This window comes from Podarcis tiliguerta (assembly GCF_965153285.1).
Source record: "Podarcis tiliguerta genome assembly, chromosome: Z".
Classification (NCBI taxonomy): Eukaryota; Metazoa; Chordata; class Lepidosauria; order Squamata; family Lacertidae; genus Podarcis; species Podarcis tiliguerta.
The window spans coordinates 38,364,154-38,386,065 of NC_139553.1; positions in this window are offsets into that span (position 1 = coordinate 38,364,154).

Consider the following 21,912-nt stretch of genomic DNA (forward strand, 5'->3'; position numbering starts at 1 on the left):
TTTCTGGAGCACCTGGGGTCAAGGATGCCAGCCTTGTTGAAACAATGACCAGAAGCGCCATTGCTTTTCCTCATTAGCATCGATGAGGAATCTCTATATTAGGAGCTGCCAACATGGTGCCCATGGGCACCAGTCTGCCCGCCCATATTACCTGCAAAATCCACAATGCAGAACAGACTGTTTGTTCTGCTGGCTCTGTTGCTGTTTGCAGTGGCTCAGCCTCTCTCCCCAATTCAACATGTCCCCTTAAGCATGCTCCTATTTCACTGAATGCCAGGACTGGACATCCACCCTCCTTTGAATTCTGAACAGAGGTGCAAAGAACATCTCTCCATAATCAAATAGCTGCCTTTTATTTCTTCATTGGTGGGTGCTAATGGGTGGGTGCACCAGGTCTGCAGCACCTGGTGATCTTCTCGCTTTTGGCGCTCTTTTAGATATGGCACGCACTTTGCACCCATGCCACAATTTCATAGCAACCATTTTGTGCCACGCCATTCCCTCACAGTAGCAATTTGGTGACAGGCAGCTATAACACTTTCTCAAAATTCCCAGTGTGCCCACTGGCCCAAAGGGGTTAGTGGCCCCTGCTCTGCATAATAACTGCAAGCTCAATCTTCTGAGTGCCAATCCTTACATAGCTGAAACGACACTAAACTTGCATAAGTGGGAGGTATCAGAAGGCTATAAAGGTAAAGGTAAAGGTACCCCTGCCCGTACGGGCCAGTCTTGACAGACTCTAGGGTTGTGCGCCCATCTCACTCAAGAGGCCGAGGGCCAGCGCTGTCCAAAGACACTTCCGGGTCACGTGGCCAGCGTGACATCGCTGCTCTGGCGAGCCAGAGCCGCACACGGAAACGCCGTTTACCTTCCCGCTAGTAAGCGGTCCCTATTTATCTACTTGCACCCGGGAGTGCTTTCGAACTGCTAGGTTGGCAGGCGCTGGGACCGAGCGACGGGAGCGCACCCCGCCGCGGGGATTCGAACCGCCGACCTTTCGATCAGCAAGCCCTAGGTGCTGAGGCTTTAACCCACAGCGCCACCCGCGTCCCTTCAGAAGGCTATATACCCTACCAAACCTGGGGTTCTCTCTGTTATGTACTGAGTTGAATAGGATCCAAACTGCAGCAGTCTGATTGGTCCTAGAACAATAGGATCCAAAATGCAGCAGTCTGATTGGTCCTAGAACAATAGGATTCAGAATGCAGCAGTCTGATTGGTCTTGGAACAATGCAGCAGGATGATTGGTTGGCAGGAACCACCCAATCATGCTCCAGATAGAAGTGAATCCACAACCTGATTGGCTTACAGTAGAATTCCGGAATTAGCCAATCATGTGCAGCCCATTGTGTAAATAGTGTATATAAAGCAGATACTTTGAGGGGACTTTCATTCATTCCTCCTCACCACTATGAGCTGAATAAAGAGCATGAAATCACTTTGTGACTCTGAGTATATTTCACCCTCCCAGGAATCTAGGACTGCCTACCTTAAGAAAACACTATGAGTCTGTGAGAGAGCCTCTACTGCAGAAGTCCCTGAATCAATCCCTGGAATCTCCAGCTAAGGCTGGGAGAAACCCTGATCTAAAATCCTGAAGAGCTGCTACCAGTTTGCAGAGATGGGCCAGTGGTTTCACTTGGTAGAGGGCACTTTCTTATGTTCCTGGTCCAGGTGGAGCTAAGCTTTAGTTTAGCCTTCAATCAACATAAGGCGGGCTGCTAAGGGCTTAATTGGCTGGACTGTGCTTTCTCAATCTTCTTAGGTTCCCAATTTTCCCTTTCTATTTCAGAGCTCCACAGAGGTCCTCCCATGAAGCTTTGGCTTTTTGCCACCATGTATTTATTTCCCCTCCATCTTCAGCAGGGGAAAGAAAATTGGATCCAGTTTGCATTTCAAGGCAAATTTACTGAATGTGTCTTTTTCTGAAACAATACAAGAACGGAAACACAGCAACCCATTAAAATTCGCATTTCTCCAAATTTTGCAATGCAGTTCTTCCCATCAGCCCCAGCAAGCATGGCCAATGGCCAGGGATTGTGAGAGTTGTGGTTCACCAACATTTGGAAGACCATAATAGATTCCCCACACCTGCATTAGGTTAAAATGTGTATGAAAATGCATTAGTTCAATAACATCCAAAATACATTATACTGGGGAAATTTGCTGTGCAAAAATGATACCTATTAGAAGAAATTCTCACTAAACCGCTGATAATTTTTCTTGTGCACTTAAAACAAAGTGATGTCAAAATGTGAACTTAAGATTGTGACAATGAGAAAACAGAGGAACCAAAAACTGACATATTTGCCCATTTCTAATCTTCAGCATTTACATTTTATGCAAAATAAAACTGAAAATCAGAGAAAGAATATAAAAACTCCTAAGACTGTTTAATGCATTGGGACCCAGTTGCTGTGATGTCTACAGTGCTTTTCATTTCATTTTCCTACTGCTGTGCATCTGAGTGTGTGCTTGTTCAAGCACTTGCTCAGCAGGATTTTTTAAAAAAAACCAACAGCAACAACAACAGTGAACCAGAGAATCCACAGCTTAGCAGACTTAAATTGATCCTGGCGGGGCACTAACAGCATATTACCTGAATCTGGCTTAAGTATGAGGTTGCGTGGAGGTGTTCCTGTTTTTGTGGAGTGCTCAGCATGCTTTCTGTCAACTCAGCACCGTTTTACAGTGATGAAAAGTGTGCCATCTGAGTATTAACAATGCTTTAAAAATGAACACGATCTAAAGGTGCTTGCCTGTTTGAACGTTTGCTCCTGAAGTTTGCAGGGCACTCCTGGTGAGGTCGGTTCGCTCAGTCCTATGAGCTGCTCAGATCAGTCTGTGGAATTTCCACTTTAAGAAAAAACGACAGCCCCAAACTCCCATGTTTCTGACACCAGCCTGACACATAGAATTCAAGCAGACAGGCTGATGGCTTTATTCCTGGCATTGAAACAGCTGATGAGAAATGTTCTGCTGCACAGGAGCAGGAGCAGTTAAGATACTGGCAACCCTCTTTGTGGGAAGATCAGGTAATAAATAATAATAATAATAATTTATTATTTATACCCTGCCCATCTGGCTGGGCTTCCCCAGCCACTCTGGGCGGCTTCCAAAATAATAATAATAATAATAATAATAATAATTTATTTATACCCCGCCCTCCCCAGCCGAAGCCGGGCTCAGGGCAGCTAACAACAATAAAACAGTACAATAGTACAACACAACACTCTAAAATCATTCATTATAAAATTAATTCAAATCAAACCAATGGCAACCATTGGGCCAGAAGATTGCCGAAGGTGGGAGTCAGGCTGTGCCCTGGCCGAAGGCCTGGTGGAACAACTCTGTCTTGGAGGCCCTGCGGAAATATGTCAAGTCCCGCAGGGCCCTAGTCTCTTGTGACAGAGTGTTCCACCAGATCGGAGCCACAGCCGAAAAAGCCCTGGCTCTAGTCTATTAAAATACTGTGGTACATTAAAGTACCGTAGTACATCAAACATTAAAAGCTTCCCTAAATAGGGCTGCCTTCAGATGTCTTCTAAAAGTCTGGTAGTTGTTTTTCTCTTTGACATCTGTGGTGTTCCACAGGGAGGGTGCCACTACCAAGAAGGCCCTCTGCCTGGTTCCCTGTAACTTGGCTTCTTGCAGTGAGGGAACCGCCAGAAGGCCCTCGGTGCTGGACCTCAGTGTCCAGGTAGAACGATGGGGGGGGGGAGACGCTCCTTCAGATAAACTGGACCGAGGCCGCTTAGGGCTTTAAAGGTCAGCACCAATGATCTTCCCACAAAGGATATACCACAGATATCATCAAAACCAAGGAGTGTGCAGTAGAGTTTGGTTAGCATAAACAACACCTTACGGCAAGCTCAAGGAACTCTGAGGGAAGCATTCCCTGCTCTGCATTTTTCTAGGGCCCATGTGCAAAAAGTGGGTGGGGCTAGAGGCAAAAATGAGTGGAGCAATTGATGTAAATATCATCTTTGTACAGTACAGTACGCTAGTTTGCACACACTCACAGGCCCTTCTATCCAGGGAAGCAAGAGGTATGTTCAGAGTTCTAGGCCGTATTCCAGCCAGGGAAAAAACACTCAAGGCGGGTGTGAAGCAGAGCCAGTGAGGGAGAAGTGCTTGGGGGCCAGACAGAACAGCCCACGCAGGGGTTCCAGGAGCTTACCCAGGGTTCGGTTTCCTCAGAATGAGAAACAGAAGAGGCTGTGGTGTCTTTAGGATATATGGTTTATTTACACACATATATATAGCCTGAGTCTACAATGGAGGGGTTTGCAGCATTGACACCCCCAAGAAACATATTCATGGAGGATATTCATGGCTACTAGTCCTGATGGCTATGTTCTGCTTCCACAGTTGGAGGCAGAAATGCTTCAGAAAACCATTTGCTGGAAACTGCAGGAGGGAAGAGTGATCTCCTGCTTGGATCCTGCTTGTGGATCTCCCATGGGCTTCTGGGTGTCCACTGTGAGAACAGGAACTTGGACTAGATGGTTAGCCAGCAGGCTCCTCTTATGTTCTTAAAGTAGGCTTCCTATAGGCATCTGACTGGCCACTATGAGAAGAGAGTGCAGGACTAGATGGGCATTTTTCAGATCCAGCAGGGCTCTTCTTGTGTTTTTCTATTCTGAAAGGCATTAGTGGTTGTGCCTATGGTACTCCCTCCTGCTACAGACTCTCTCCTAAGTCCAAGCCTAAGCACTTTGTAAAACCTGTGTGTTAAGGCACAGTGAGTGAAGACAGTGAAGGTTTGGACAACAGCCCAAGCTTTCAAGATGGGACAGGCCAAAACTCTCCCCTTATCTCAGTCTCAGCATAATGAATTTTCATCCCAGCAGCATCAAATGAAGCTTAACTTCTGCAGGATTGACAAACAAGAATAATAACTTAAGTCCTCCCAATATTCTCATTCACTAAATAAAAAGGAGTAATAACCAAAAACATTTATTTTGCAAACAAGAGACTTGCCATGTGCCAGTAGTTCTCGTTCTCATAAAGAGGCAGCAAAGAAAAAGGAAGAAGCAGCAAGGCTCCTCAGGGAACAAGCACACTCCTAAAGCTCAGCTGCATTGGTGTGGGCATTGGTGTGGGCTTTAGCTCTGAGCATGCTCAGAACCATTATATGATTCTGACATAGGCTAAGGCTACTCCATAAGGCAGTTCTTGGATCAGTGTCCTCCTCACCCTTCCCTAATCTCCTACAGCAGGGTTTCCAGATGCTTTTGGACTACAGGTCCCATCATCCCTGACTACTGGTCCTGCAAGCTAGGGATAAAGGGAGTTGCAGTCCAAAAACAGCTGGAGACCCGAGTTTGGGAAACCTTGTCTGTGCTGGATTGGCCTCATTAGAGCAGATGGAGAGTAGGCAATCCTATCACTGGTGGTTTTGCTTAGAGGCACAAGGGAGGGCCTCCTTTGACATAGCTATACTTTTGGTTTAGTGGTACAGAGAGCTGACTGTCCAGAAAACAGATTGGCAGAAATGTCTGAAGAACTTCTCTGAGCTGAAAAGCAAGTATCAAATGTATGTAAGAAAGGAAAGTGTGTGTGGCTGTGAAGTTTGTTCATTTGTTTGGGGGGGGGGGTTGGCAGGTGGGGGGGTTAAAAATTGCTTTACATTCTTATTGGGAAGGGCTGTGCCTCCACTGTTCCCAAATTTGGCATCCCCTTGTACAGCCATACAGCACCATGGCCTGCACACTGTTACATAATATAAGCATTTTGCAAACATTATTTTGTTTTCATATTGTTTTAAAGTGTGTGAATTTCAGGTTCGCCTTTAAATGCAAACTTGGTCAAATTCCTTCCCCACCTCCAGCAGCAATCAGGATTCACAGACCTTGGTCTGCAGCAAAGTGTATCGTTCAGTCCTATATCTTGCAAACTGCTGCCTCAGCAGGGTGGCCCATAGCATGAAGCACACATTTGCTTTTCCACTATTAAGCATTATGCCCACAATATTTCAATACTTCAGAGAAAAAGCAGAGAAAGGGGCCTTTTGTTAGGAGGGATTGAGAAGTTCCAGTACTTTCTAATGGGAAAGAATATATAAATATACATAGCCTGGAGACTTTTATAAAAGAGAGAGAGGCAGAAAAAGAGAACATTCAATTTAGACACTTGTATCATATTGCAGCTGGAGCAAATGTCACATTTCTTTTTGCAGACTTGCCACTTAACTCGCTTGTTAAGGAAGAACCAGAGGGGGGAAAGAGCCTCATAAGCAGGTTGTCAGCTCTGGTTTGGTTTTTTCCCCCTTTTTTCCCCCCTCCCTCCCCTCTTTCACAATAAGTTATAGTTGTTGAAAGCCTGAAATGTTCAACATAGTTTTTCGTTCTGAGGTGGACCGATGTGGTGGGCCTAGTTGACATCCAGCTTTTGAAAAAGAGTACAGTCATACCCTGGCTCTCAAATGCCTTGGGAGTCAAACATTTTGGCTCCCAAATGATTGAAAACCAGAAGTGAGTCTTCCAGTTTTCGAACGTTCTTTTGGAAGCCGAACGTCTGACAAGGCTTCTGCAGCTTCTGATTGGCTGCAGGAGTTTCCTGCATCCAAACAGAAGCCATGCTTTGGAAGTCAAATGTTTCAGAAGTCGAATGGACTTCTGGAACGAATTCTGTTTGACTTCCGAGGTACAACTGTATTAGGAATGCAACAGCAGGATCATTGAGTCTGTAACTTAAGAGTTAATTCTGCTGTCAGCAGGGCTGGCCGAACCATGGGACAAGGTGAGGTAACTGCCTCAGGTGGCAGGATTCACAGGGGCACCAGATCCCAATGTAGATCTTTATTCCAGCTTTGTTCCTGATGTAGCTGCTCACTCACCCCTTCTTCCCTTGTGGGGAGTAGGGCACCATTTTGAGGTTCGCATCAGGTTCGCATCTTGGGCCAGCCTTGCTTATCAGTAAGTCAACTAGCCAAGAGGAGGATGAGTGAAGATGTTACTTAGCAACCAGGCAGAGTGGCATGATTTTCACTGCTCTGATTGGCTGTATAGGTCTGAGGGAGTTTTCTTCTGTATATTTGGTTAAATGTCTCCCTACTATGTGCTAGGTCTGAACTAAGAAAGCCAATACCTCTCTGTTCCATTCTCCTCAAATTATACACTGTTTTGGTTCAGTTTGCTTAGTAAAGTTTTATCAGGACTTTTCTATCTGAACTCAGTTTGCATTACTTAAATCTTTGCTGTGAGTGCATATATTTATATACACAATTTGATCAGATTAATGTGTTACTGGTTTTTTAGGTGTACCCTGCTGGATCACATCAAGTATCCACACAATCTAGGGATCAAGAATCTAGTCACCCTTCAAAAGTTACTGGGCTACATTTCCCATAACCTTTTGACTGTTCACCATGCTTGCTTTGGTTGATGACAGCTGAAGTCCACCAATATCTACATTCATGGGTTTCCCTCCCAGATCTAACCCCACCACTAAACCATTATATGTTTCCAAGAAGCCCACAAACATCATCATTTTCTCCACCACCAAATTGTTACTCAGTGGTGGAGGCTGGTCCTTTAGGATGAGTGAGGCACCAACCTAAGTCTTCTCTCAACTCACTACCTGGACATGGCCTTGCCTGCCAGCTCCCTCTTCCTTAGTCTCAGTGTTGCCTTTGCAGATTTCAGCAGGGAGGAGGATGGTGTCAAAACTAGAATGAATTGGCTCTGCCTAACATTGCTTTTTTATGGGGAAGCGGGTGGCGCTGTGGGTAAAACCTCAGTGCCTAGGACTTGCCGATCGTATGGTGGGCGGTTCGAAACCCCACGGCGGGGTGAGCTCCCATCATTCGGTCCCAGCTCCTGCCCACCTAGCAGTTCGAAAGCACCCCTAAGTGCAAGTAGATAAATAGGTACCGCTTTATAGCAGGAAGGTAAACGGCGTTTCCGTGTGCGGCACTGGTGCTGGCTCACCAGCTGCAGCTTCGTCACGCTGGCCACGTGACCCGGAAGTGTCTTCGGATGGCGCCGGCTCACGGCCTCTAGAGCGAGATGAGCGCACAACCCTAGAGTCGGACACAACTGGCCCGTACAGGCAGAGGTACCTTTACCTTTACCTTTAACATTGCTTTTAGCTCCACCTACTGCTTTCTGTCCAACTAGTTCCAATGGACACCAGCCACCAGTGGTGGTGTAGCATCTCAGAATGCAACACTCCTACCTCATAAATGTGTCCAATACCCTTGTAAAGACATCCGGGCTCCCTTTAAATAAACGGGATTGTATCCAATGTCACTGACACTCAGATTCCAGAGAAGTCAATAGGGTTAAGCAAGGCAAGATCCCTTGTTTTCAGTGTGTCTCCTCTCCTCTCCTCTCCTCTCCTCTCCTCTCCTCTCCTCTCCTCTCCTCTCCTCTCCTCTACAGGAAGCTCCTGCAGCCAATCAGAAGCTGCAAAAGCCGCATCAGACGTTCAGGTTCCAAACCACGTTTGCAAACTGGAACAGTCACTTCCAGGTTTGCGGCATTCAGGAGCCAAAATGTTTGACTCACAAGGCGTTCAGGATCCAAGGTACGGCTGTACTCTTATATAAGGTCTCAGACAACAAGTGTCTCTTAACTGTTTTACAGTGGACTTTTTGTCCCTATTATCTTTTTTTAAAAAGAGAGAAGTACAAATGTCTCATTTTCAGTTTTCCTAGTAATCAGGGTGCCCTGAATTACATGTGCACCAAATTTCAGCTTTCTGGGTCATGTGGAAGTTCCCTAACAACTGTGATGCTCCAGGGATTGAACCATCTTTCTATGTATAGTAAATGTGGGATCAAAGTATATTAGTCCATCACCATCATCGTATTCACCAGAAATGCCTGGTTTATTGGTTTGTTTTTAAAGGTGGGGTTGACCTGTGGACCCATCAGCCCCTTGGCAGTAGTAAAGAGTGTTCATCACTAGAGTCCAGCAACATCTGGAGGACCGCAGGTTCCTCACTCCTGCCTCGAGAAAGCAGAAACTGTCAAGTGCCTAAATAATGGATGTGGCTGTGAATTTGCCTCCCAAGCATATTACATGCTCCTACGGCATATTTGACTCATTTTGAGTTTCCTGAGAATTGCCATGTCACCCATCACATATTCCCTGTCAGCTTCCCTCTCTGGCAAGCAATTACATTTTTCATAAATGAGTTCCCTATCCTCATGCACCATTTGCCTGTTATATGGGGATATTGTGTCCGCATAGCTTGATTTATGATTGAATATTGGAGTTGATTGGTGCATACAATCCACTTCTCTATTTCCAGCCAATTCCCTATATCCATGTTGTCTTTTGTTTGAGAGATGACTTGAGAGAGAGAGAGAGAGAGAGAGAGAGAGAACACGTTATTCCTCAGCAACAATATTTTTTAGAGAATCCCGTGGGAGCTGTGAAAATCATCTTGGCTGTTTGCTAATGTTGCCGGTCTTTGAATTAGACCCCCCCCCCCAATTCCTTGAATAACTTGTTAGGTAGAGAATGACATATTACTCTCTCTTTTGTTTGATATCCTGAATCAGAGCTCATGAAACATGTTGCTTTCAAGAATGTAACAATGGCAGCCATATAGGAGGTCTCCAACAAGGTGGCTTAGAATCGACTTTGCAGGTATCAGTTGGTGGAATGACAAAATAGAAAGATAATGTGCCTCGCACAGTGGGGTGAGATGGGGGGGGGGGGGCTGGAATCCCTTTGCAAATATGATACATCTTGGTTTTGCAGCCTCGGCTCCTTTTTATGGAATATCCTCCAGTATTTCATACATGAAAATAGGGACAAGTGTTTAACACAAACACAGATTTCTCATGCCAAGGATTACTATCCAAATCACATTATCATTGCTGAAAGGTTTGCTCTGACTGATTTGTGCTGTGCATGGAAGTTTATGGACGCATCAAATTAGAAGGGACCATGGAGATCAATTAGACCAACTTGATACAGGGTCTCCAAGGCAACATGAAACTATAGCATTGCTGATGGATGGCTGTCCAGGTTCTCAGATGCCTACAGTGAAGGAGAGCTCACCACCAACCAGAACTCCAGATTAAGGTGCCATCTGCACTATACAATTAAAGCAGTATCGTACCACTTTGAGCAGTCATAACTTTCCCCAAAGAATCCTGGGAGCTGTAGTTTGTTAAGGAAACTGAGAGTTTTTAGGAGAACCCTATTCCCCTCAAAGAGCCAAATCTTCTGGAGTTCCCTGAGAAGCGAAATAAACTACTCTGAGAATTGTAACTCTGAAGTTTCTGAAAACTTGTGGCAGGAATGCATGAACAGGGCTCTAAAACTGGGTCTGGGTCTATATAATCTGCAGCATTATATTATTCCACAATGGGGTGACATTAGTGAAATGCCTATCAATTAAAAGGCACCTCCATTTTCCATCCTGGCCTCAGTGCCATGACATTCCTCAAAACTTGTCAAAACTAGTAACAATATTGAGTAAATTTTAAGCTATGTAGAAAGGCTCTGACATTCTCCTAAACAGAGTTACCAATAGTGCTTGGCATTCATCACTGTGGATCTTCATCAAATAGCATCTTTGAGCCCTGACAGAATAAGTGCACGTGCCTAAGGTCAGTCTCAGCTATGTCTTTCTTTTTCTTTATCTCAGAGGTGCTCAGTCCACTGTCAGAGTAAATAAGTCCCTCACCCAAAGGATGAAGCAATTACCAACCTCTAGCAAATGTCAGCTCCGAATGTTGCTTATGAAAGATGGGGTTTTTTCCTCCTCTTCCTCTCTCTCTCTCCATATCTTGGTGTAACCTGAGTAGGAATGAGGCCCAGTAAGTAACCCACTGCTGTGGCAGCATTTGAACTCAGATGTGTTGATTGCAATGCAAAGGACCTTAGCTCAGTGATGGAACACCAGCTTTGCATTCAAAAGATCCCAGGTTCAATCTCTGGTGTCTCAGGTAAGGTTGGGGAAGGACTTCTGCCTGAAGCCTTCGAGAGCTGCTGCCAGTCAGTGTAAGCAACACTGGTAGAACATTGGTCTGAGCCAATATAAGGTAGTTTTCTATGGCCACTCAAGAGTCCTGAAGACTGGAATCACTTTATTTTTAAGGGAAGGGTCATAGTTACTTGCAGAGTGCCTCATTTGCATGCCAAAGGTCTCAGGTCCAATCCCTGGCATCTCCAGGTAGGACTGGCCTAAGAAAGATTCTCTGCCTGAAACCCTGGGCAGCTGGCACTAGGCAGTGTCAGCAATACTGAGGTAGATGACCCAATGATCTGACTTGGTATAAGGCAGCTTCCTATGTTCCTACAGATGTCTCTATGACCCCATCTGCACTTTACCATTTAAAGCAGTATCACACCACACTGGACAGCCATGGCTCTTTCCCCCAACCCTGAGAATCCCAGAAAGCATAGTTTGTTAAGGGTGCTGAGAGTTGCTAGGCAGCTCCTGTCCACAGAGCTACAGTTCCCAGAGTTCATTGAGGAAAGAGTTTGATTGGGAAATGTAGCTCTGTGTGGAGAATAGGGGTCTCCTAAGAACTCTTAGCACTTTCAACAAACTACAGTTCCCAGGATTGTTTGGGGGAAGCCAGTTTAAAGTGGTGTGATTCTGCTTTAAATGTATAGTGCAGATGGGGCCGTAGAGTGTACGGAAGGACCCAAGATTTTCCAAACTGTTTGGAAGAACCCAAAGTTTCAGTGCCTATAAGCAACAAATATTTTCTTCTTCTTCTGCAGGATTATCTTTTATTTGCTGGATGACAGTTCATCTGGTGTTTTTGTCTGATTCATCCTCATCCGGTTTAAGCTTTCAGACCTATCAGGCACATAATGAAAAATAATATTTTGGCAAAATGTGCCATTTACACTGAAAGAGAAGGCAAGCTTACCTTTTCTTTTTTAATCTCAGTGTACAGGATTTAGAATTTCTCCAGCACAAATAAATTGTTCTCTTCAAAACAAATATTTTCGTCATTTAAATTCATCACAGGTTGAGTATGTTCCCAATTGCTCTTGACTGCGCAACTTGGCAACCAGAGGGCATATAAAGAGATTGTCATTCACGTCAGCAGGCCTTGTGTGGGTGGCTGTTGCCATAGCCCTGGAGCAGTTTGAATTTACCCAGGTCAGGGTCACCTCAATCTAGCAAATATTTGTTGAGAATAAAACAGCAGAGATCATTCAGTGTATGACATAAAAGCTAATCCTTTTATCAGTATGTCGGTTAGCCAAGAGGGGGACAGTGGAGGTGTTTCTTAGAACCCAGGCAGAGTGGCATGTTCTTCAGTGAGGTAGCTCACGCTCTATTGGCTACAAAGTTTTGAGGGAGTTTTTCTGCTTTATCTGTTAGTTAAATGTCTTTCTGCTATGTACAAGAAGAGCAAAACCTCTCAGTGAGGGGAACAGGGGTCTCCTAACAACACTCAGCACCCTTGACAAACTATAGCCCCCAATGTTCTTAGGGCAAGTCAAGACTATTTTAAGTGGTATGATCATGCTTTAAATGCACAGCGCAGATGGAACCTGTGTTACATTCTGGGTGTTTTACCAGCAGCAAGGTCCAACTAATAACATCTATGTTCTTCCCAGCATCCTCAATATCAACCCCAAGGGTTCTCCCAAATGAAAAAGGGAATATATTTTGATGGGACACTGAGATCAGGCAGCGTTGCTCATTCCCACTTTGTTCAACAGCCTCAATGAGATGACCCTACCTGAGTCATCTTCAGTCAGCAACATTTATTTCACTGGTCCTACACCCTTCATTTCTTGGGATCATTGTACCTGTTCTGCAATTTATTTATAAACATTAGTTTTATCATCCGTTTCTGGAGTTAACTGTGAAAACATTAATGTCATTGATTCTTCGTTAATCAGGAATTTATATAGCCCTTGTGTATTATCCCCAGTTTATTCTTCTCCGCTGTCATAAATCTGTTGCATTTCAGGCTTCAGTAGATGCTCCCCAATCCATAAATCATTCCAGACATCTATTATTTCTTAATTACTTTATGAGGAATGCCTTTTTGCAGAGGTTATACAGTAATTCAAGGTGACAGTGACTTAAAGCTTCAGGTGCATCTTCTTCTTCTTCTCCACCACCAATCTGGCCCAACATAATCAGGATAACATAACAGCAAGTCAGTAATTCTGGGTCACATATTGAGACATTTATTATTGCCAATTAAAATTCCGGAATACTTAAAAGCATTGCTAGTATTGCAATGATGGGTGTGTGCCAGTGTATATTCTGGGTCGTATCCATTCCCAGTTCTACTCAGAGTAAATTCATGGTTCTTTCAATGGTTCTGCTCTGCATAGAACATGGTTGGATACAGCCCTCTGTCAATAATTGGTTATGTAAGTCCACCTAGAATAATCTATTTTATTAATTTTTAATCACTTGGAGTTTTGTTTAACCTGTGTATTTTATTTTTACTTGGCCTGTGAAGTCAGCGGTCAGGGTGCTATTTGACTTGGCTTGACTTAAGCTGACTCTTTAAATATGTCTGTTTGTAAGTAATGGCCAGTGCTGGATTTACGTATAAGCTAAACAAGCTATAGCTTAGGGCCCCACTCTCTTGGGGGCCCCAAAAAAATTAAAGGGGGGAAAACTGGATGTACATTTGCAAAATATAAGATAAAAAACAAATAAAATAAAACCTACATACAGCAACAGTGTTTTGTGTTGTCTAGGCAACATAAATGGCTTTAGATATCTATTAGGTCCACAAATTACCAAAAACATATATTCAACACAAAAAACAGCGACAATTTGTTGTTGACAAAGGACAGCTGGACATATAAAGGGCCCCATTACCTTCAGTAGCTTAGGGCCTCATCAAACCTAAATCCGGCCCTGGTAATGGCATATATTTTCCATTTCATATTAACATCCAACATAGTGTCTTTGCTATAATAACAAAAATACAAAGCAAGGGGACTATTAATTAAAAAACAAAAAGTAGTAGCCTAGTGATTTGTTATTAAATGTTCTACTGCCATTTTACAGTTTACTAATATGCAAAGTAGTTCTATACAGGACCGGTCCACCCATGAAACATGAGGAGACAACTGCTTCAGGTGGCAGGATCTGCAGGGGCAGCAGATCCAACCTCCTAGGAATGCATTGCTTGCTTGGAAGAAAGATCTATTGGCCCCTCAGCCTCCCACCTCTGTAATGGCCTCTTGGCAAATAGGAGGCACTGCTAGTCTTATCTCATCCCTAGGGATAGGCAGAGACCAGCAACAGTAGCAGCAGCACCTATTTGCTGAGAGCCCACTGGGCAATGCTGCCTCCACAGTGGCTTCTCGGTGAATAGGAGGCACTGTTAGTCTCTTCCCCATCCCCTCTGGAGTCTCCTGGACTCTGCACCTACCCAGTGGAGGTGGTCCATTTCCCCCCTGTAACAGCCTTTGATTCCTACTTCAACCATCAGGTAAGGCTGATTTGATTCCCACCCTTGTTCCCAACGTAGATCTTTATTCCCGCCCCCTGCCACCGCCCCACTCGTTCCTGATTTAAATCTTCAATCACTCCTTCTTCCCAGGCAAGAAGGCACCATTTTAAGATTCACCTTAGGAGCAAAAATGTCTTCAGCTGGCCCTGGTTCTATATGACTGGGAATATCACCTCCCCACTTGTTTTGCTCTCCCAATTTTGAGAAAAAAATGCATTCCAGGGAGTCACCCATAAGTTATTGTAATACAACAGTTTAAACACTGCAATGCCACATTGCTTGTTCCCATATATGTAAACGTGGTAACTGATGACTTTCCCAGTGCTTAGCAGAGGCAGCCTGATTTGACCTGACCATCAATTTAGATCAGTGTCGGGGAGTGGGGGTGGGCAGGGACACCTTTTTTTTAACTCTCAGAGGAAACCATAGGCAAAAGGTGAGTGTATCAATGGATGTGACTTTTCTTTTCTTTTTTAACCTCTGGACAGTGAGCTACCTTCTACGCAAAGTCAGACTTGTCTGCAGCTGTACCCGCATCTCTCTACAAATCCTGACACAATTGCTCCAAAAGGTTGTCCTTTTGGGGGCGGGACAATCCATAGTTTTTGAGCTTTATTAGGGCGACTGACAGTGGTGGATGACAGGGTGGCAAGTGGACTCCTGAAATTGCCATCTAGGAGGCTACAAGGAAGCAATCGCTGCATAGCGCTTCTGCTTCTTCCGAGGAGCAGACAAAATCCTGGACATTTACTATTAAATTGAAAGTTCTCACTGGGTGCCAATTTAGCCCCCACCCCCGGACATTACTGGAATTTTCCAGTATATATGGCGACCCTAAATTATCAGAGTTCAAGGATGCACTCCAGCCAGGTAAACTGGACAAGCAAAAGCGGTCAAGAGAGCATGGTGCAGGGCCATTGAGAGGTGTGGCCTGGGAGGGGGTGTGGCCAAGTGAGAGGGGGCTGCATTCAGGATGTTTATCTTCCGTGTCTTTATTCTCACAGAATATATTCTTCCCTCTTTTTTTCTCAATGAAGACAGGCGGCGTGAGTAGAATAATGGGAGGAAATGCATGAATGGCATTCTCTGCTGATGATCTCAGCATGTGCTGTTCTACTCTGGAAGCAAACTGAACCAGGGCCTCTTAAAAAACATGTAGCCCTCAATCCTCATTCATTGTATACAATAGCCTTGCCTTCCTTTTACAACATCCCACAGCTTGTATATGAAGGGATATTTGGGGGGAAATGGGGGGGGTTGATTCCGAAAGTGCTTATGCTTCTATAAGTTATCTAACACGTGTGTTTGCATAAATTGTCTAATTAATGTGAAACACTACAATACACACACGTAATTAAAATAATAGAGGACAGCACCCATGAAGGCCTGCTGTAAGTGCAACCGGGGTGGTTAAATAAATAACAAATTGTTGATCTCAATTCAGCAATCTCAAGCACAGGATGTGGTTTAGCCTAGAACAACCGAAACAAAAAATCTGGATGTCTGCAAAAGTTCAAGAAAACCAGCCTATAACAAGTCAAGCTGCTCGCAATAAATAAACAATAAGATACCCCTATTCTGACCCTAAAAAATATTCCCAAGAAAGCTTATTTAGGGGAATTACTCTCCTTTTATCCTGCAATAACCCTGTGAGATAGACTCGGTTGCGAAAGAGTGAGATGATCCAGCGAGCTTTGTGGCTCAGTGAGATATTTGAACGTTTGACTCCCTGGTCCTAACCTACCACTCTCACCTTTGTGCTACAGTGGCAGGAAAGTTCTTGTTCCTTTTCTCTTTGATGTCACCATGTATACAACCCCCGCTCCTCTCCCCGCTCCCTTTCTTCTGAGTCATGCTGCTAAAATAGAGGACAAAAGTGTCTAGGAGGCAAAAAGTGACAGTTTGCAACACTGCATTTTAAGGAACCTAGCCATGATGTCCCTGTGTCCTAAGAGGCATCAGCACTGTGTCAAAAATAGATCAGTCAATACTGGTTTGTATCAATGAATGTGAGACAGAGATGGGATAGGTCCTCGAGATATATATATATATCTCTTCCTGACATTGTTGCTCTGTTTGCCAGTTGGATAATGCCCTGAAAATCACTTCTGAAATGGCATTGACTAGGACTGATGTGCAGTTTCCTGGTGGCTTCTAGGAAGAGTGTTTCAGGATGTAGCAAGACTACCCCTTTCCTCCACTTAATGGGACAGAAAACATGGGGAAAGTGATGTAGCTCAATGCATACAAAACACCCCAGATTAACACAGAAAGCCAGTGTGGTATAGCAGTTAAGAGTCTTGGACCAGGCAGATCAGGGCTGTTTCTGGGGGACAGTAGAGACAGAAGTCTCTCAGCAGAAGGTATTGAATAGGTCTGCTTACCTTCTCTCCCTAGTTCTGCAGTGTTGGTCTAATAATGGGAATGCTTTAGGAATATCAGACCATTATTTGAAAACATCTGACTTATATCTGACCATCCAAATGACAGCTTTGTTGTTTGTTTGTTTGTTTGTTTGTTTGTTTGTACCAGTCATCTGCCCAACCCTACTCTGTGGCTTCCCCACAACTACACACCCAAGAGGAGGAGGATGGTTCAAGAGGAGGCCAACTAAAGCCAATCTAGTGGCCATCATTGTCTCTTGTGGGAATATATCCCATGGTTTGGCAAGGTACTGTGTGAAAAAGTGCTTGCTTTCTTTTCTGTCCTGAATCTTACAACATTCAGCTTCATTGGAAGCCCATGAGTTCTAATGTTATGAGGGGGACAAAATAATAATAATTCTCTCTTCACTTCCTGCTTCCTGTGCATAATTCTGCACTCTTCTCTCTTATCTCTTCTTACTCACCTAAAAAGACATCCCTTGCTGAAACCTTTTCTTTTCTTTCCTTTCCTTTCCTTTCCTTCCCCTCCATCAAGCAGCACAATGTAGCAACAAGGGCACCCCCATGTTCTCTTCTTAAATCTTCAATTTAACAACAGAAAAATACAGGATACCTCTTTTCCAGATAACACTGTTTGTCTCAAATGCCCACCTCTAGACTAAACACCATCATGCAGACATTCAGTCAGCAACACATACTGATCACAGCACTCTTGGAGGAGCTGCCCAGTGTGGAACATCAATGAACCAGGGAGCTTGACAGAACTCCATGGCAACCTCTTTGCGTACTTAAACCTGGAAAACCTGTGCTCCAAATTTAATTCCCCCAGGAGAATATTTTTCACTGCTAATTTCCACTAAGAAAGGAAAGGAGTTTCAAGGCACAGTAAAGCACAGAACAAGAACTAAGAGCTGAAGCATCTTGAAGGTATGTAGCATAGGTTGAGGGTTTACTAGGGGTTTACTAGGGGTGGCTAACCTTGGTCAAATCAAGTCCCACATAGTTTGCTACAATCCTTCTGGGTAAAAAAGGTAAAGGACCCCTGGACGGTTAAGTCCAGTCAAAGGCGACTATGGGGTGCAGCGCTCATCTCTGTTTTCAGGCCAAGGGAGCCGACGTTTGTCCACAGACAGCTTTCCAGGTCATGTGGCCAACATGACTAAACTGCTTCTGGTGCAACGGGACACCTTGACAAGTGCCAGAGCGCATGGAAATGCCGTTTACCTTCCCGCTGCAGCAGTACCTATTTATCTACTTGCACCGGTGTGCTTTCGAACTGCTAGGTTGGCAGGAGCTGGAACAGAGCAATGGGAGCTCACCCCTTTGTATGTATTTGAACCACCAACCTGCCTATCACCAAGCCTAAGAGGCTCAGTGGTTTAGACCACAGCACCACCTGTGCTCCTTCTGGATGCCACATATCAGCAGTGGGTGTGGTCACCCCACACTTTTATGCACCTGTGTGGACACCACACAAACACTACACAACTAACTGCAGGCAAGCAGACATACCCATGCAAGCACAAGCAGAGAGAAACAAATACAGATCACCCCCTCCTGAACTTTACAAATAAACCCACTGCTTATCCATTCTCTCTTCCCTTCTTCCCTTTCTCTTCAGTTGCAGGGATTTCTAAAATGACTTCCTGTTTCTTGGTGATCCATAATTTGCCATTACCTTAGTGACACTTTGGTTGCACAAACCATAGGTTGCCCAGACACCAGAATCTGGAAGCACAGAGTGTGAACTGGGTCTGGTACGCCTCCAGGTTCCTTCAGAACAGTGGTACTTATCAATTTGGCTCTTAAGACAGGGGTGGCCAATGTGGTACCCTGCAGATGCTTTTGGATTTCAGTTCCCTTCAGCCTCAGCTAGCACAGCCAGTGGTCAGGGTACAATAACATCTGCAGGGTACCACATTGGCGACCCCATCATAAGGACTCTCTTTTAGCTTGCATTTCTGCCTGATCACTGAGGTCTTCAGGAGACTCGCTATTGCTCAGACCTATGGCTTGCATCAGGAACGCGGGTGGCGCTGTGGGTTAAAGCCTCAGCGCCTAGGGCTTGCCGATCGAAAGGTCGGTGGTTCGAATCCCCGCGGTGGGGTGCGCTCCCGTTGTTCGGTCCCAGCGCCTGCCAACCTAGCAGTTCGAAAGCACTCTCGGGTGCAAGTAGATAAATAGGGACCGCTTACCAGCGGGAAGGTAAACGGCGTTTCCGTGTGCGGCTCTGGCTCGCCAGAGCAGCGATGTCACGCTGGCCACGTGACCTGGAAGTGTCTTCGGACAGCGCTGGCCCTCGGCCTCTTTGAGTGAGATGAGCGCACAACCCTAGAGTCTGTCAAGACTGGCCCGTACGGGCAGGGGTACCTTTACCTTTACCTTTATGGCTTGCATCAAGCTGGATGTTGTTTGCATCCATCTGTCGAGAGAGAGGGGGGGGGAGAGCATCTGGGTGGAGGCCCAGATGACAAGACCCTTCCTGGCCTCACTGTTGTGGTCAAAAGGAAAGCAGAGCAATACATTTGGCACCAGTTGGCTGCTGAAGTTGCTGAAAGGTTCCACCCAACTGTTTTAGGAAATCCAGATTTTTGTAGGGTTTACTCCTTAGCCTTCTCTCTCCTGAAAGGTATCTTGCAAGGCATCTGCAACCATGCATTCGGCATTGTAGGACTGATTGTTTGGATCTCCCTCCTGGCTGATATCTCTGTTGAATTTCTGGTGCTTGGATGAGACATCTTTTTGTTTCAGCTGCCATTTCAAATACGTTTTTTTCTGATTTCATGGTTAATTCTACCTGATTTTATTATGCATGCTGTACCCCTATTGGACACTGCTTAGAAATGAAGGTAATTATATACCACATTGCTCTGAATATAGGCCATACTTTTCTCCCTTTTATAAAACCAGAGTGCAGCCTATACTCAGATTCTTATGGATGGAGAAGCCGTCATTTAAGAGATCTCATTTTCAGGGCATAGACTACATTTGAGTTCAGTTGGTATTCAGACCAATAGAGTAAATTATTAAGATAAACGCTTTAGAAAAACAATGTAGATGAATTTATAATAGTCACTCATGTTTTCACCTGTATGGAAGATAAATCATCTCCAAGTGGCTACACAGTTAGGTTTTAAACAAGTAAAAGGGGGTGGGAATGCCTGGGGTGGGGGCAGGGGGTTGTGGCCTATATTTAGAGCAATATCTACTGAGCCACACTTAGGGATGTACTGTTTTATTTTTCATTGTGCTTTGTATCCTGAGCATGTATATTTTTACACCACAAACATATTTATATACTGAGTGGCATAGAAGTTCTGAACAAATAAACACTGTTTGCTGGAACTCAGTAGCACATTTTGGATGGGAAACTGCATTTCCTCAGAATATGATGTCATCCAGATAATATCAGCTGCCTTTTTCCTTTTAAATTTTACACTCTGGTTTAATTTCCCTGCTGCGTAAATTGCTGGTAATGGCAGGATCATCCATGTTTAATTAATGGTGTGTGTGTTGCCGTGTTTCTTTCTTTACGATCCTCTTCCTGTTTAAGAGACAAATTTTGGGACTGTGATTTCACAGCACTTGTGCCCCTTTTTTTTGTTTTTTTAGCAAGATGCTCATGTCTTATTTGCTTGGTGTATAGATGCATGCCACTTTTTTGTGATCCAAACAGGTTAATGTAAGGTCTGTTGACTCGATCAATAAAGTGGTCTGTTGCTTTAAATCAGGGATGAGGAACTGTACGCCCAGGAACCAAACACATCCCTTCTGGCTCTTTAATCAACCCTCAGAACTCTCACCAGCCCACACCCCCTGGCCTTGCATGGCTGGACTGCATCCTTGAATGCTGATAATCCTTCTTGATGGAGGATGCAGAGGAAGGTGTGCGTATGTGCAGAAACTAGTCTGCTGTACAAAGATAAAATCAGTATTTGTGCTCCACCCAGTTTTGCCTTTGGACCCACCCACAACTACTGGCATTTGGCCCTTGGAAACCTGCCCAAAAGGAAGTGCAGCCCTTTGGCCAGAGAAGATTCCTCACTCCTGCCTTAAATTGAAAAACAGTAGACAAAGTTGACAGAAAGGCAAAACAGGCAGTTTCCTGAGCTACGTGGATTGCTGGGAAGTAGATCCTACCAGTGAAGTAATACAGATGTCTGTCCAAAGGTTTAAGGAGAGAGAGAGGGAGAGAGGGAGAAATTTGGAGATAAGGAATTAAAAAGAGAGGCCTCCCCCACTTCACACAAACGTAATGTGAGCCCGAGTGTCTCTTGTTTTCAGGGTTCTATTCAGTACCGCTTATTGTTGTGCTGCGTAATTCTGGTGGACAATGATAAAAATAAAAACCTTAACAGAAAGAACTTGATTTGTTAAAACAGTAGCATTTTTTATTAGTATGATAGTCAACAATTGCTTCCCACTCTCTTTTCAGTTCACTAACCAGCTTGGTAAAATAAGAATAATCATCCAAATGGAGAAATATCGTAACTTCTCTCAGAATTATTATTTTTTGTTCTCAAAGACAGATTTGTCCAAATCAGAATAAGCCTAGGTTAGGGGTAGCAGTTGGCATTGTCTTCTCCAGGTGGTTTTGGGTTACAATTGCCATTGGCCCCAGCCAACATGGTCAGTGTTTTGGGATGATGAGAGTTGTAGTCCAACAACATCTGGAAGGAACCACATGGGTTAACCCTGCTCTGGGCTCTATGACACTTTCATTCATTGGTACAGGATTTTAGTAGGTACTAGTAATGCAACTTGTACATCCTGGTTTAACATGTTCAAATACTACAAGATTATCTTGGTCAAATTGCTTGCTACCCATTGAGAGTAACTCTTACATTACTGAGGTTTAATCCGGTGACAACATTTGTTTTGGATGTCTGATTAGTCAGTGCTCCATTTCAGTGTTTACTGATGAAGTGCCATCCAGATGTTGAACTCCAGCCCCCATGATTCCTGACTATTGGCTTTGCTGGCTGGGGCTGATGGGAATTAGAGTCCAGCAACCCTGGAGGGCACCACATTGGGTACCCCTGGTTCATATTTACGTTTTTTTGTGGAGCAGAAGAACTGGGGACCTTAGAGGTTATCTTTTCAAATGCC